This window comes from Panthera tigris, chromosome A3, assembly GCF_018350195.1.
Source record: "Panthera tigris isolate Pti1 chromosome A3, P.tigris_Pti1_mat1.1, whole genome shotgun sequence".
NCBI lineage: Eukaryota > Metazoa > Chordata > Mammalia > Carnivora > Felidae > Panthera > Panthera tigris.
In genome coordinates this window covers 77,537,032-77,553,386 of record NC_056662.1, presented here as the reverse complement: position 1 = coordinate 77,553,386, position 16,355 = coordinate 77,537,032, and positions in this window count along the sequence as shown.

The following is a 16,355-nucleotide window of genomic DNA, read 5'->3' as shown; positions in this document are numbered from 1 at the left end:
TAAATGAAATGGATACAAAACACATCTAAATGAGGAGGTCTTGGAATAAGCATGGAGAATTGAGCCCAAGCTTTGATGGTGGAGACATTTTTATTTGAAAAGAAATGCGTGTGAGTGTGTGTGAGTGTGTGTGTAACTCTAAACTCTCTGAACTTGTTGAAGAACAGCTATGGCTGGGCCCTTATAAGGGATTTGTACATAGGATGGTATTGAGATGATCTGCTTTTAGGACTTGGAATTTCAGAAATGTTCCCAAAGTGTTTCCCCTTATAACTCAAGTGCCCATAAGCCTGTTTACTCTAGGAGTCCCAGATGAAGACTGTTCAGGGACATAAGGTGTCTAGGGTGGGTAATTTAGGAAGGCACTCACTCTACTCCTCACCTGTGTGGCAACCATCACAAATGGAAATGCGCAGCTTCTCTGAAGCCAGATATCAGTCAGGTGGGGGACTGCTCTGACACTCACTAATGGCCCAGTTATCCCGGAATAGCATAGTGCCATTAACAACTGATTATACACATTATTGGGTAGCTCACAGCTAATGGGACCTGTCACAAGATCTCAGAAGACGGGGCTTATGATCTGTTGATAAATAGATATGTGGTACACGTGGGTCAGTCATTTCCTTGTTAAGAAGGAAGGAGGAAATGAAATGACAGCATCAGCAGTTCCACATGGACCATGGCTACGTGCCTGCCTGGAGCTTGGTATCAGGATGTGAGGCCTGAGTGGGGGCTGAAGTGCAGTGGGACATGTCTGTATTCTAGACCTGCAAATATAAAGGGTGGTTGAGGATAGGCTATACCTACAGAGATTTTAAAGAGTGCATCAGAACCTCAGTGTCCCCATAGCAGGTGCCCCGCTTCTAGCAGGCCCCTTGAGAAACTGGGAATGTTCTCTTGGGAGGCTGCTTTTATTCTTGTATTTTCTTTGTGGGACTTTTTTGGTGGGGAGATGGTATATCCTTTTTGAGTATTCTCAGTGTCAGATCTTTAAAGGAGCAGGTTGCAAATGTGAAATAACAGGGATAGGAATATTTACCAGACTAGTGCTATATAATTTAAACAGTGGTCGAGGTCTACTTTCCATTCTGATGCAAGTATCCAGGGTGATAGTAAAGTAGCTCTGAACTTTAGGCCACAAATGCAGGTGTATGACGCTATTACATTGAAATCAAAGCTCAGATTAGAAATCCAGTCTCACTGATTTTGGTGGAGAGAGGGGGATAAAGACATATCTCCAGGGCACTCTGATATCATTCGACCTGGGTGTTGTTCAGACCCTAGCCTGCATTGGTTCCTTGATGTCTGTTGAATGCAGTGCTTCCATGGCACCATGTTTTTTGCAAGGCTGGGAATCTCTGTCTAGGGTCAGCCTTGTTAGGTGCATTCTCCCAACTCTCCACCAGAGGCCCTTTCACCTCCTCAGGGCATTGCAGAGCCCTAGAGTCTCACTCCCTTCCAACTTCATCCCATTCTTGGGAAACCTCTCCACTCAAAGGTATTTGCTTCTTTACCTATGTCTCAAGGAACTCAGATTTTTAGAGGGGAAAAAAAAAAAACAGGTAGAGACTTCTCTGCAGGCAGTTTCTATGTTTAGCCTTTACGATCTGCTGCTAAAGTAAGGGAACACAAAGAGTGTGGCTACTTTTTGGGAACTAAAGAGGGGGAAATTTAGAGAGAACAAAACACATTAATATCTCAGTGCATTATACTGCCGTGATAATGGTGGTGCTGACAGTGATGGTGATAAAGATGATGATTTATATTGGCATATGGCTTTAGAGTTTCAAACCACTGCCTGGCATGTTCCCTATAGTAGGTCAGTAAGATAGGAGAGTGTGCCAAAAGGAAATGAAGACTCAGAGAGGTTTTGTGAATTGGCCAAGGCCACACCATAAGTTAGTAACCACAAGTCCTCATTTGCTGGTTCAACATAGTTTTCTCTGAAATGAAGCTACATGCTGCCGTTTTTGTCTGGAGAACACCAGACCCACTCTTCTGGGGCAAAGTGGCTTCGAAGTGACTTAGGGACAGTTGGGGTCTTTGACACCCAGGGATGTTAACAGAGGGATTCTGAGACTTCTAAATCCCTTAAAGGCTCCTTGCTTTGTGGGCAGCAGGGGTGCCTATCAGGCCAGACCGAATTTGACCCCCTGCCATAGGGATGGATTCTCCCAGAAAGGAAATAAAGTTTATTTTGGTGTTATTTTTGTACTCTGCATCAATCTCCCTGAGTGTCGCCTGCTCCTTTCCTTGTACCAGGACTAGCTGTTTACTTAATTATTCTGACAGTGAGAGTAGTTAAGGGTTGGACAGAGGAGGCAGAAAAAGATTGTGCTGGAAGGAAAGAGAAATATTCTATTTTTTCAGAGGGACACAGATTTATTTCAGTTTTAGTAGTTCTTATCCAAATTCATCTGAAGTAATTAATGAAAGCTAGAAGAAGACCTGCGCACACGCACGCATGCACACGCACACACATACACACACCACTTCCTAGGATTTTTTTCACTCTTACTTGAATTATGTTGAGCTGTTTGGTCTATTGGTTCAGTACCCCAAGCCTAGTGCAGTATTGTCATCCCTTGCTTTACAACACAGTCATTATATCCCTAAACCACATTGTGATACACAGTGCCTTCTGTTTACGACTCCCGAAACTCCCACTCCATATATCACCTGCCATAAAACCCATCAAACTGCTGCTACTAAAATGGTGCACAGTGGTCTAAGCAGGAGCCAGGCAAATTGTGTGATACCCTACTGTGGTTAATGAGAGTGAAAATGTGGTTAGGATTTTATTCAGGCGATGTTCATTTGCAGGGCCATTGTAGTGAGATGGCAAAGAAAGATTCTTTTGTTAACTTGAATGACAATATATTTTCTATTGTATGGAGTGGCTCAGTACAGAGTTTGCCAAGTTATTTGTCAATTGTAAATAAGTCAAACTGTGACCTTGAACGACTAGATTTTTATTGCTTGGGGGTCTTGAAAACTAATTAATATACTGGAATTGTTTTATTGCGTATCAGAAACCTGTTGCCAGATTTTAAAGTACAGTAGTGAAATTCAACTCTAATAAAGACAAAAACAAAAGTTAAAATAGAATGTCCTTTTTTGTAGAACAGATAAAATTTATTGTGTCTTTTACCCTGGGGGATTTTTTTAAAAGATGATGGACAGGAGAGAGGGCATTGTACCTTTTGAATTTTTTGCATTCTTCAGAAACCTGCTCATGTGCAGAAAATTCTTAGTAATATCTGTAACCATCATGAGTCCCTGAAAAGATATGTGAAGATCTTCTCTAAAAAATAATTAGAACAATTGAATAGCTTTGTTCTGTAAATAATCTTAATTGAAAGGCATTCTCACCCTCCCCACACCCTCCCTTGATCTCCAACTCAAGATCCAAGACATTTTGATCCTAGCAAAGGGATTTCTTAAAGGTTCAATAAATGCAGGTATTTTATTCAAGGAAAAGTGAATATAAACTTCTCTCCTGTTAATACATGAGCCACCTTACTATTGTCTCACAGCTCTTTCTTTTCTTCCAAACAACGAATTGTGTAAGACAGATACCGCTGATATTAGAAAACTTTCCTGGGGCACCTGGGTGGCTCACTCGTGGTTCATGAGTTTGAGCCCCGCGTAGGGCTCTGTGCTGACAGCTTAGACCCTGGAGCCTGCTTTGGATTCTGTGTCTCCCTCTCCCTCTGTTCTTCCCCTGCTTGCGCTTGCTCTCTCTCTCTCTCAAAAATGAATAAAGATTGACAAAAAAAATAAAAAAAAAAATAAAACTTGCTTCCACAAGCCTAGGTTCATTTATGAAAACTTTAAAGAAAAAATTATCACACTGTATATACAGCATGTCTGATCTCATTAACTCATTAATTCATCACTGAGATATGAGTATCCCCAGAGACCACTCTGGGCAATGTCATGGAAGCAGAGCTTATCCCTGGCATATTCTTCCTCTTTATTTGATCTTTTCCATCATTTCCCCCCATCCCATGATTGGAGTCCTGGGGCTGTCCCTGCAATAGCATTATTATCACCACCAAAGCTGCTATGGACATCCCACCAAACTCCAAGTTCTCCACTAAGTGCTTCCCACATGTTATCCATTGACACACACAAAAATACTATGAGGTGGGTTCTAGTGTATTTTCCACTTTACAGATGAAGCAAATATAAGGCCATTGGAGATGAAACAATTTCCCCAAGTTCAAGTAAATAGGAAGAGGCAAGACCTATTGTGGCCCTCCTTCTTTTAGATCTTTTTCTTCTTTTAGATCTTTTCTTCTTCTTTCCCCTTCTCCTGGGGTTCTCTCCCCCAATCCATTTACACCCACCATTTCTTTAAAGTCTTATTCTCCTCTGGAGAAAATGAGTGACCAGGGGATGAGCTATATGACCCCTCCCAACTCCCTTATAAGCACTGCCTAATTTCAGTGCAGGGCTCTTGTTTCCTGGAGGTCCTTAAAATGATGCTCTTCCTGGGTATGTTACATGCTAGGGCCTCAGCAGAGAAGCTGTTGGGAAGGAGGCACTAAGCTTTCTTCAAAAGTATTGTGGGCTGGCCTCCTCTGCAATGAACAGATTTCCTTCGAGATTCATATCTCTGTTTGTATCTTGGTAGCCCTAACCATGGAAGAGAATAGAGTTACTATTACCAGGAAGGACTAAATAGGAGTGAAAGAAGTATACAACCCACAAAGCATTTGTGGGTGATACTAACAAATTCTGTGTATTTTTTTGAGGCTTTGTTCATCAACCCAGTACTACACCATCATAATGCTGAGACATCATTCGGGTAGAAACAAAAGGACAGCCAAGGAAGAATACTATTCTCCATAGAATGACCACAAGCTATGGGGCAGAGTTTTCAGATTGGGCCCCTCTGTGAACTGTTTGACTTCTTCAGGGGAAATCTGATTTCAATTGAATCATATTGTTTAAAAAAAATTCCAACCCCAGACAGCACCACAAAAAGGAAATTAAACTATAAAAAGTGCATTAAAGTCAGGGTATGGGTCTAAGTTACTGTCTCAGAAACAAGGAAAAATCAAAGTTAAGAATAGAACCATAAGTTGCTCTAGTTAGACATTACAGGTATCACTGGTATTTACTATTGCTTGATATAAAACAGTCTATCTTGCAGTGGATGCTGACATTATAAGCACTTAGGACTTGGGGATCTCCAAGTACTTTAAAGCATCCCTTTACTTATTCAGTTCTTGTGGAAAATCAGATAAATACAGAGTACCATTATCTAAGCCACATGGATAGAAGTGCTCCAGTTGGAAATGCATTCTCAACATGGGGACTTAGTGTTGATTTGGAGCCTAGCAAGCTATTGTTGGCCCTCCAGAGGCTTGGCTACATTTTCTCCCTGACTCAGCATTTCTGCACTTTGAAATTCATATTTCTGGCATTAGAGATCTTCATTAATATAGGCAGTTGGGGACAGCTGGCTAGCTCAGTCAGTGAAGTGTGTGACTCTTGGTCTCAGGATTGTGGGTCTGAGCCCTATATTGGGTATAGAGATTGCCTAAAAATAAAATCTTTTTGTAAAAAAGATAGGCAGTTGGGTAAAGAGGACTATTTATATTCTAGCCTTGGTGGTGCCACTAACTAGCTGTGTGACCTTGGACAGGCCACTTATCCTTTCTCCCATGCTTACTGTCCAAGGTTATTTTGAAGATCAAGCAAAAATAACTATGTAAATAAATAAATAAATAAATAAGCAAATAATGTGGTCAAACCTGGGAAAGTCTAGGTTTGCATGAAAGTCTAGGAAAACATGAAACAATTGTATTATTATTTTATAGGAGAAAAGCAAAGCAAAGGAAAGGCATAATTTAAAAAAATAAGTTGAAGGTCAGCCACAGTGTTTTGAAGGCATGTAAACATAATATCAATTTAATTCAGGTATGGTTGTGCCCTTCCTAATTATTTCTTACACCTGGATGTGGCCCACGGGAAAATTCTCTAAGAGGCCATGCATTTAGGGTCTTGTATATTTTCAGGTTTCCTTATTAAGTAGAAACCAGAAGCCTTTTTATGTCTCCATGGGGATACCTCCAGAGCTTGTATCAGCAAAAAAGAAACCATAATGTGAGGTGTTGGGGTTAGGACAGAAAGTCTGAAGGGGCTCAACCCCAGAGAGACGGGAGACCTGTCCACTGGCTGGCCTTACGTGGGCTGCACATCCCTATGGTTTCCTCCTAGACATGGGGTGTTTGTTGTTGTGTCTAAAAGGAGCTTTGTGTTTTAAAGAGGAAAGAGTTTGCAGGTGTGTGTGTGTGTGTGTGTGTGTGTGTGTGTGTGTGTGTGTGTGTGTGTTGTGTTGTATTTATATAGAGGCTCTTAATCAAAAAGTTTTTGGTCTCTTTATTAGCAGTGGGGAGGAAGTATCGGAGAATGAAGAGAAGGAGAAAAATAGCTAACAGATACTAATTGAACACTTGGTGACATAGAGTATTATGCATTATGTTATCTGTGATACCCTTTTTAAAAAGAGGTTGGACATGGCCATATTTTTTACTCTTAACTGCTAATTGTTTTCAGGCTCACCAAATCATTCTTTCTGATTGTAAACCCACTGCAACCTGTGTAGTTTCAAGCTGAGTTCCCTGGTGTTCCAGAGAAATCAGTGTCACACTCACTGACCTAGAGAAACTTATGGATTGGTCAAAGAGAATATACTGATATAAAGGGAGAGCATAAAGTGAGGGGATTTGCAGTTAAGTGGTGCATCAAGTGGCAAAGACAGCTTATGCTTTGGTGGGTTCAGAGAAAGGGTAATTTCAGTACTGGAGAAACAAGTAGTGGAGTTGCAGGTTGGGGTAGGGAGATCTGGAAGTGCTGGGACCAGAGGTCACAGAGAGATGTGGGCACAATTTGGAGACTTACCTCTATAAATGCTTTGGTTTTGTGAGCCTGGGACCAGCAGAGGGAGCACAAGGTAATAAACAGCTTTGGTTTGAGAACTTGACTGTGCTCTTTGAAGCTCAAGGAAAACAAGGCCAGGAGCAAGATGGCATCATTTACCCCTATTCTCTCTCCCCTTGTTTGTACTTGTCACCTTTTAAGTCTACCACATTTTGTTCCCTCACTCACTTACAAAAGTTGTTCCATGGTAAATTCAGAAACAGATCCCAAATCAAACTAGCCAAAAGAGCCCACAAAGAAAATCTAGACAAGAAAAAACAATAACACCAGTTCTTAATTGTTCTTTAAACCAACTTTAATTTTTTAGTCTCCCAATTTTTTGAATAATCAGGTCATATGAAGAGCTCACAGACTATTATAGCTCAGAGAATTGTCACTTTAATATTTTCTCTGCCTTGGGGAAATGCACTATTTAACAATATTTGGCAAATCAATGACTATTGGAAAGGATATTTGAGGGGAGCTAATGCAATCTTTCTAAGGCTTCATTGGTGAAATGTGCATTAAAAAAGGCTGCAGACTCATGTTTATTCTCAACAGAACTACTGTAAGTTTCTAGAAATTTGGTCAAATACAGCCATAGATATGTTAGAGTGAGCCTCCAGCTTTATTGAGCTGGCTCTGCTTGGCTCTCCCTGGCCCATTTCATGGGACTTTCATCAGTTCAGCAAAGAACAACACAACTCTGCCTGTCTTGGGGTCTTTGCACATGCCATTTCCACTGGAAGTCCCATTATCTATCTACTCTTCAACCTTTCTTTGGCCAACTCAGTATTCAGATCTCAACTCAGGCATCCCTTCTTAGGAAAGTCATCCATAACCTACAGACTAGGTCTGTCTACCATACATTCTTAGGGCATCTTTACACTTCTTATTCATAGTGCTTAACAAAGTTTGCAATTGCATATGTATTTTTGTGACTGTTCCACTCATTGTTCTTTACCTTACTAGACAAAAACTCTAGGGTGCAGGGACTCTGTCCTTTTTATATACTGTTGTATCCTCAGCATGAAGTATAGTGCCTACTACCTAGTAAGGCTCAATAACTACTCATTTATTGGATGAAAAAATACATAATAACTATCGACTGCTAACAGCAGGTATTACATTCTGCTAAGGGAGGGCTGTGGGAGTAGACAGAAGAACTGAGATTTAGGGGAGGACAGTAAGTTCAGGAGAGCTTTGATAAATACTGGTTTTTGAAGGATGGAGATGGAATGGGGAGGAGAGTGGGAAGGTATTGGGAGAGAGGCTGGATAGGGAAGCATGAGTAGTACTGGCTGAGGGATATATGGGGACATATGACAGAATATGTGGGGATAACTTCCCTGTGCCTCAGATAGGTTGAAGCGCCAGTCATAGTTCAATGTACTGTGATGTAAAGAATGTTACTGATAGTGCTAGTAATTCTTCATTTGCTTCCCACCCTTAAACTTATTCTATTCGTTATATCCTCTCTGTCTCCCAGGAGGCTGACCCTGGCTCCTGGTTGGATTTGGCCAATGGAAGGCACTGGCATGAACTGGTGGGAAGGAGGGGAGAGGAAAGAGAAGATGGGTATGACCACTCCCTTACTTCCTTGAGTGCATATTTCTGGTGGCAGCTGTGGCCCCTCTCCCTTGGCCAAGCTCTCCCTGGTCTCAGGAAAACCATTTCCTACCCTCCTTCTGTCAGCCTTAGGGCCTCCTGCTAACTTGAGTCTCTCCTTGCCTCTCTGCTCATTCCTTTTTCCTTGTTTGTTTCCTTAACTCTGCTTAATTCTGTTAGTAGCCCCTTCTTTAAAGTCTCCTCATTTGAATCATCTGTAGACAACTCTGTTTCCAGTTGGGATCCTGACTGATGCACTTAGTTTCTCCAACTGATGGCCATTTGTCTAGATTCACATTAGAAATATCCTCTTTATTTGGGGGCAGCACATTGTTAGATTCTTGGCTCTGTCAATGGAAGCAAAGGCATCTCTTTCCACTTCTTCTACTGTGCATGCAGTGACTTTACGATTAACAACCTGATCCTAAACCTAAAATCTCTGAAGAAATGTGACTTCGAAAACCCCAGCTGGCAGGGGCATGGAGAATAGAACCATTAGCAGGTAAGAGTGCTTATTAGACATCCAGTCTGAAAAATTCAGGTCACCAAATTTTTTTGAACTGGGCTATTTCGCTAGCTGCCTCAGTTTTCTAATTTATTTTGCTGGTGCAGACCCTGGGTTTGTACCCCTTCTTCTCCCCGTGCCCCCAAATATAAAGTACAGCAAAGAAGAACGGAAGATTATAGGTGTAAGAGATTCTCTCTTGGTTCCAGTCCTATTTTGATATCATCAGCTAGTTAGATTTTTCTCCCTAGACATATTGAACGTGTACCCCCAGATCTATAAAATGTCCAATTAAGAAACCAAATGAAAGTATTCAGGAACCAACTCACTTACACTGGTACATAATGTAAGGCTTTCAAAAATAGAAGAGAATAATTTAAATATGTTTTTAAACTTATGGCGTAATATTTCTTCTGACACTCCCCACACTCAACTCCCTGCCAGATACCCAGAGCAAGAAAATACTAAGAGTGAATTTTCTAAATTAGGAATGGAGAAATGACCCATTTACAGAAAATCAAATGCAGTCTCTCTCACGTTCTGCAAGTACCTGAAGAAAATATATGGATGACTCATTTTAGAATCTGCCACAGAAAGGGCAAACCCTTGATCTGTAGAATCTTTTTCACTAAGGAAACCTTTCCTCATAGGATGGAATGTTGGAATAGAAGACACCAGGGCCTGGATCCCGTCTTCACTTGGGCTTAATGGGACTGGGCTGGGATGCCACTCAGAACTCAGTGACCTGCAGGAATGAAAATATTATGTTGGGTATTTAAGGTGGAATGACTGTCTGATTGTTTATTCTAATTTTAGTCTCCTGCAGATTACTTTAAAGAACAATCTTATACAGCTTGTACTTTTCTATAAATACACTCATTCTGTTTGTTTTGAGGCTCTACTATCTTTCTCTTGCATTCCTGAGTGGGAAATTCTCCTCAGAGACCACTGTCCATAGTTCCAGGGCTTCAAAGGAGAGCTGATGTGGCCCCTCACTGCACTCCCGTGTGTGGACCCTCCTCTCTGCCACTTCTGTGATGGGGGTAAAAAAAGATAAACACAAAAGTAATCTGGATTATACCTAAGTCAAACTTCTTGACATTCTCTTTCGCCAATTTCCCCACCCTTTCCTTTCTCAGGAGGTATATGGCTAAAGGAAAACCATGCTCTTTACAATTGGTCTTGGAATATTTGCCATATGTAAGGGACTGTTTATAGGGCTGATTTATAAGTATGTTGACTATGGTTCACAGCAGACATTCACTTAAGTAATGACTCCAAGCCTTGTTGTGTTGGTGTTCTAGGCTGACTGGACTCCCTTCAAGGCGAGTCAAAAGACGCTTGAAATAAATGATTTTTAAGTTCAGTTTCATTTTAAACAGAGAAGTCAACTAGTTGTAGTGGCCTGGGAGTCAGAAACAGGCCTCTGTTTCTACTACGAGCTTGTGCAGTTTGTAGCAGTTCCCTTAAGTCTTCTAAACTTCACATCCCTGCCTGTGAGATGAAATGTTTGGATGCAGGACCTCTGGGTTGCACACTGCGGGGGATGTTATTATATTGTAGTTTGTATGGTGCTTAGGAGGTGCCATTCCCTTATACCACAGTGAGGATGGTGTCCCCTGGAATGAATGGTACATTGCTGAGGCCCAGGCTTGACTTCTAAATCAATAAATATCTATTGGGTGTTCATTATGTGCCCAATGGTAGAGAGGCAGATAGAGACAGGAGGCATAGTGCAGACATTCTGAGGTGGGGGGTGGGTGGGTGGCTAACAGAGGTTAAACATATGTGTATGTGTTGGTGTACTTGTTTCAAAGACACGTGTAAAGAATCTACTAGGTGCCAGAAATTGTGCTAGGCGAATGATACTTTTTCTTCTAAACTCAGCTCCGACCTGATTCCCTTCATGAAGACCCAGTTTCTCCCTCCAAGAGCTCACCAGTTTGTGGAGAACAAACAGGAACTTGTGATTAGTATCATGGTAATGAGCGGTATGAGCCCGAGACATGGCAAAATTGAGCCACAGGGATTTTTGGATTATCTGATATTTTATATCATTCACGTTTGTTTTCTCCATGGATGAGTAATTGAGATGTCCGTGTACTTCAGTGAAGATTTCTTGAGTGGGTGAAGCACTGTTAAGAAGGCAAAGGTGGGTGACATGTAATGTGTGCTGTCACGGGTTAGGAAAGTAAGACCCATTTGTAAATAACACGAACGGACTTTGGTGAGGGCTTAGCAATGTGCTGTAGGATCCTGAGAGAGACAGAAAGAGAGGGATCACAAGCAAACACATGCACACCTGGCTTGGAGAATCAGAAAAGTGTCCTTGCTGGAGGTGCCATCACGGTGACTTATCCTTATCCAGGATTGACAGTCCTTATCCACGATTTGCTTGCTCTCTGTTTCACACTTTTATAACTCCCAGTACTTTGCCTTGATAACATGTCCCCCAGTTGTAATTACGCATTATTTTTCCATTTGAATGATGTCTATGCCACTAGATTGTAAGCTCTGGGAGGTAGAGACTCTGTTCTTTTTGCTTACTGTGTTATCCGCCAAGTCTTACACAGTGTCAGATTAGAAAACAGTTAGAAATGTCTAATAAATGAATGAATTTGTGGGCAATGAATAAGTAGGTATTGGAGTAGAGAAGATCCTCCAGGTGGAGGGAACTATTTGAGTGATTGCCATGTGTAAGCAACCCCCTGTTAATCCTTGGAGACTCTACGAATGTTAGAAATGGCAAACTGCATGGGATCCTTTCACTCAGCGGCTGGGGGGCTTAGAGAGAAACTGTGGCAGGTGCACAGAGTGTGTCTAACCTCTCCTTACTAAGCTCAAGAAAGATTTGTCATCCCTGTTTTCACTTAAGCTCTTCTTGAACCTAGTAGGTGCTCGTTAAATATTTGAAGACAGGATTAGAGCATGGATGGGTTTGCTGATGTTTTCTGTCCCACAACCTTTTGGAATAACGAGCTCTCATTGCGCACCACCCCCCACCCCCCCGCCCCCTCCTGCTTCTCACTTAAGCCATGTCTTTATGCTGTGAGGAAAATGGTGCAGTACGGGGAAAAACCAGGGCATCTGGTTCCCCAGATATGCATATGGCCGCAACATATGGCAAACCCAGGGCATTTGACCATCGTGCTCATTAGGACTTGCCGGCAAACCGGATGCCGCACGTTCCCTGTGTCTGTGTCGTTTTTCTCTCAGCACGTCGACCTGGTGTTAATCATCGGGGCACACTTGCCTCTCCTGGGCAAACCACTTCCTCCGCTCCTTCACCTCTGCTGTCTTCTGAACCGCCCTCCACGTGAGCACTTCCTTCACATGGGTTGGTGGCCTTCACATTCGCAGGATGGTCTTTCTCTACAGATCCCACTAAAAACCTCAACAAACCAAACTAATAACCAAAAGCCACACCAGCAGCTTCCCTGCTTCTCAGGTGGTGAGAAGAAAATGCAGAGTTCATTTGCATTAAGGCATTAAGGGAAATTTGTCTTGTTTTCCTTTTCTTTTTCTTTTTACTTCTCAGAGAGTCTGGGATAATTAACTTTGCACAGAAGAAAAGAAAATCCAGCCCACCCTAGATCTCCCGAATTTCACTCAGATTTTCCAACTTCAGGAAGAGGAGGGACAGAGAGAGTGCAGCCTCACCCTCCACCCGGGCAAACAAAACAAAATCACCAGCAGTTCAAAGGACTGAGATTGAGAGTGGGTCCGTTTTCAGAAGCCAGTGGAGCTGTTCATTCATTTTGTATGTTTGATAGTTTCCCCCTAAAACGTCCCTGCTCCAGCTTTTCCAGGCCTCTCTGGTGTTTCTATTCCCCTCTCCCGCAGACCTCCACCAACCACTTCTCTAAGGAAATTCCATTTTTCAGTTTTTGTTGGCAATTGCTACACCATCCATTTAGCACATTTGCATATTTCATTTTTGTCCAGGTTGCTCCTCTCCCGTTGCATTTCTAAGAATGAGAAATGAGATCAAAACTCACATTAACCTCGATGTCATCCCCTTTGCTTTTCGTTCATTGCTATTCTTTGTTTATCATCTTTCAGCAAATTTTCAATCCATATGACAATACTCCCATCGAAATCAATTAGAACCAGTTTCACAAAATAGACTGACTGATGCCCTCTGTCAATCTTCTCTTGAAATCCAGCTGTATACTGTTGATGCACATTCACTTATTGCTAGATATACATTATTCCTTTCATCTCCTAGTAACTATCAAAAAACAGTCACAAATTTGTCCGGAAGGATTTATTCACCGCATAGTTCCCTTCTTTTCTTTCTTTCTTTCTAAGTATTGGCTGATGATTTGATTGAACTCAAAAGAGTTACAGATTTTTCTCATTTAATACCCACTCCATTATTTCAAGACAGGAAAAGTGCAGATTTTTTTTTTCTTTTAAATAGTTTTATAGACAAAGTGAAAGATTTTTCATTCTTGCTTCAAATTCATTGTGAAAACAGAAGGCAGTTTTCCCAGATGGAAATCTGTCATATCATTATGGAAATGTCAGATTTCCACCCAGGGCATATTGACAAAAAGCCATGGTTTTTGCCCAGGGGGTGGAATTTCACAAATTTTCCCAAGAAGAGCTGCACTCCCTAGTAGAAGACAGAGGCAGTTTCTTTCCCCATTTCGATTTGTGAGACTGAGCTCTAAGAGATTGGTTTTAGGCAAATACCCAAAGAGGAGAAAAGATTTTCGCATCTCCGTTACTGGCCACAGCAGCCTGGCTCTCCTTCATGAGTCAGTCCTGGCTGTATTTACTTTAGTGTTACAGTTATCCTGAGCTGTAACTCTACTGGCGATGTCACATAAAATGGGTGTGTCACATCGTGGGACAGAGAGATTTCATTCTTTGACTTACCTGATTCTCCCATGTAACTGTCTCCCTTTTAGTTAATAGATATGCTCTTCTTAAAGTCTCTCTTAATTTTTGGTAATTGTATTTTTTCCCCCCTGGGACTGGAGCATTTTAAGCCTCCGTTAGTGGAGTATTCATGCATGCATTAGAAATATTAGCAAATCATGTCCATGTTAATGAATGATAGGGCATTTAGAGGAAAATAAAACAATCTCCAAACATTTTCATACATTTATAGTCATCGGAATCTCACGCTTTAAATAGATGAAAGAGATTTGTGAGTGGCATAAGTCACCGCAGAAATAGCCTTGGGACATGAGTTACTCTATTCTATTACGTAAAAGTCTTGCCGCCTCGTATAATAGCCCTGTAGATTAGCAAGTACAATGCAAAGGATCTAAATATTTTTCTTAAATAAAGATTTGCTGTTCTCAACAGAAAAGCTCCTCCAAAGATTATGCTAGTATAGGTCCTCTGCTCCATTAATATAAATGACTCTGATGTATATTTTTTCCTAGCAGAAATACCTGCATTAAAAAAAATACAGCAATAACTTCAAACTTCAAAGGTCTAAACTTCAAAAGGTTTCTTGCATTCTGCTTGATGGGACAGCATCTTATGCACACATGCTTTTTTCCCTGCTAAATGCCTTAATAATGAGCTTGGGTTCAGATTTTGTGAATCGGAGCCAAGTAACTCTATTTTATTATATTTGCTGGGAAATGAACTAGCTCAGGGTAATTAGGAAAGCAATTTTATTAGCTTCTATTTCATAAAGATTGTTTTTTAATCAGAGTCAGAACTTACTAGAAATGATTCTGTGCTCATTGCTCGGGTCTCAGGAAATGAAGTGGGGCACCATAGGTCCTAACCCACAGTAAAACCAATGTGATGAAGACAGAAGCTTTGCTCTTAATCTCTAACAATGCTGTAAAAATAAACCCAATCTGATGGCATGTAAATAAAAGGGTCACAACCAATGATTACCTGTGTCTAGTTTATTATAGACTAGGGCCTTGATAGCTGAAGGAGTCAAAGCTTCCTTCTAATTGACCTGGGAGTCTTGGATTCAAGTCCTGAGCAACCCTGGTTTGGGGGCTGGGGCTACTGGGGCGGGTAGGAAGAAAAGTGAACCACTGGATCAGGTGAATATGTCTTCAAGAGACAAATGGGAGAAGGAATTGGGACTGATAGTGTATTTAGATAATGTAGTGTGGCTGTGAAAAAGACAAATGCTCTACTGAGGCACACAGCATACAAGGGGGGTGTTGCTTATAGGAAAATGGAGTTCCTGTAATCATGCCTCTCCTGGCAGCCACTTATGGAGCATGGCATACTGTTTGGGGCACCTCATTATAAAGAGAACATCAATACTGTAAATTAGAGAGAACTCAGAGAAGGGTGACAAAAAAGATAAAAGGATTAGAAGAGGTGACCTATAAAGAAAGGTTAAAGGAACATAACATTTAAAGCTTTCAGGAAAAGGAGCTAGAGAGATGGGAGCCTATGCTAACTGTCTACAAATATTTGAGCAATAATAATTTTAAGGAAAGAAGCGGATTGCTTGCAGTGGTTGAGAATGATCTAATAAGAAGTAACGGCTTGAGACAAGGAAAGGGGAAAATGTCGGTTAGGAGACATTAGGAAAAATTTCTTCCCAGTAAGGGCAATTAGGCACTGAAGTGAACTGCCTGGGGAGGTGGCTGAGCCCCATCACTGCAAGTGGCACAGGTATTTCAGGGGGAGCTAAAAGGCTCGGGGAGCTCCTGAGAAAGGAAGGAGAGCCCTCCTTTTCTGAAGACGTTCCTGTACGGGAGAATGGGGCTGGAACACCCAGGAGGACTTTCCCACTGGCCCCCACTGTAATGTACATCTCGTTAAGTGTGTGGTGGGTGGGGGTGGAGGGTGTAGGTTTTGTCCAAGAGAAAAGCCCGTCCTGCATGTACGGGGAAATACCTTGCTGGAAAAGCTGTTGTTTTCTACAGTCAGTCATTAGCGTTGGTGGTCCTCATTTCCCTCTACAGTCATCACGGCATTTACATAAATCACCGCACAACACCTCCAGAAGTCAGAGCTAAGGTGGGAAAGGGAGGGATGCCTCTGACAAGGAAGCCCATTTAAAAATGAATGGTGTGAGGTTGTGTGCATCAGTTTCTGTTGTGCAAGCAAAGGGAAATAGAGAAAATTGCCATGTTTTATCATGTCGGATGAGCTGGAATAGGGGACACTGTGATCAGGTGTGCATGCATAATCACTCCCCCAAATAATCGCCATGTGGAATAATTTCCCCCCAAATCTTGCAGCTTCAACTTATTCTCTGCGAGTGACTCATAAATCTTGGCCTTGAACGTGAATCAAGATTCCAAGCTGCAGGCTCAGGGGTTTGTTGGATTTATTCAACTTTAGTCTTTATTTATAGACATAA